This window comes from Gavialis gangeticus, unplaced genomic scaffold (assembly GCF_001723915.1).
Source record: "Gavialis gangeticus isolate Ggan-Ray unplaced genomic scaffold, GavGan_comp1, whole genome shotgun sequence".
NCBI classification, from domain to species: domain Eukaryota; kingdom Metazoa; phylum Chordata; order Crocodylia; family Gavialidae; genus Gavialis; species Gavialis gangeticus.
In genome coordinates, this window is record NW_017729011.1 from 19,988,242 (window position 1) to 19,988,846 (window position 605).

Genomic DNA, 605 nt, shown 5'->3' on the forward strand with positions numbered 1-605 from the left:
GCAGATGGTGTGAATAAAATAGCTTTAGCAGTTCCCAACACTTAGCGATGGATGCCTTAGCTATGGGACACATAGCTAAAATAAAATACAGCAAGAATTACAAAAATAATAAAAAAGAAAAGAAATAAAAAAAGAGAGAAAAGATAAGGAAAAATATCTAAAGCATCAATAAAGTAAAAAAAAAAAATCTATTTTTGTACAAATGTAATTTTATCCCTTCCATATTCTTGGAGATTTTTCTTTTTTGGATTGTTTTGTTTCTTCTTCTATAGAGAGTGTTATAAACCATCTCTCTCTGTAAATGCTTGACCACAGGGACAGACACCTGGAGGAGAGGGAGAATGTTTTGACTGTGTTTTAAAGGCTTTATATGAAATCTCTTTGGAAATATATATATTTTTTTTGGAATGAACTTTTTATTTTTTTCCTCCCACATCTGAAATCTTCTTTTATGGGGTGGGGGGAGGTCTTTTGTCATGTCTCTCTGGCGTTCCCGCAACTCTGTTTTACTGTGAAATCACTACCGTATGTTATTTGTTCACTTAAAAAAAAAATTGCTGCTGGAAGCGCCAGTATTTTGATGAACAATTGTACTAGAATTTAAA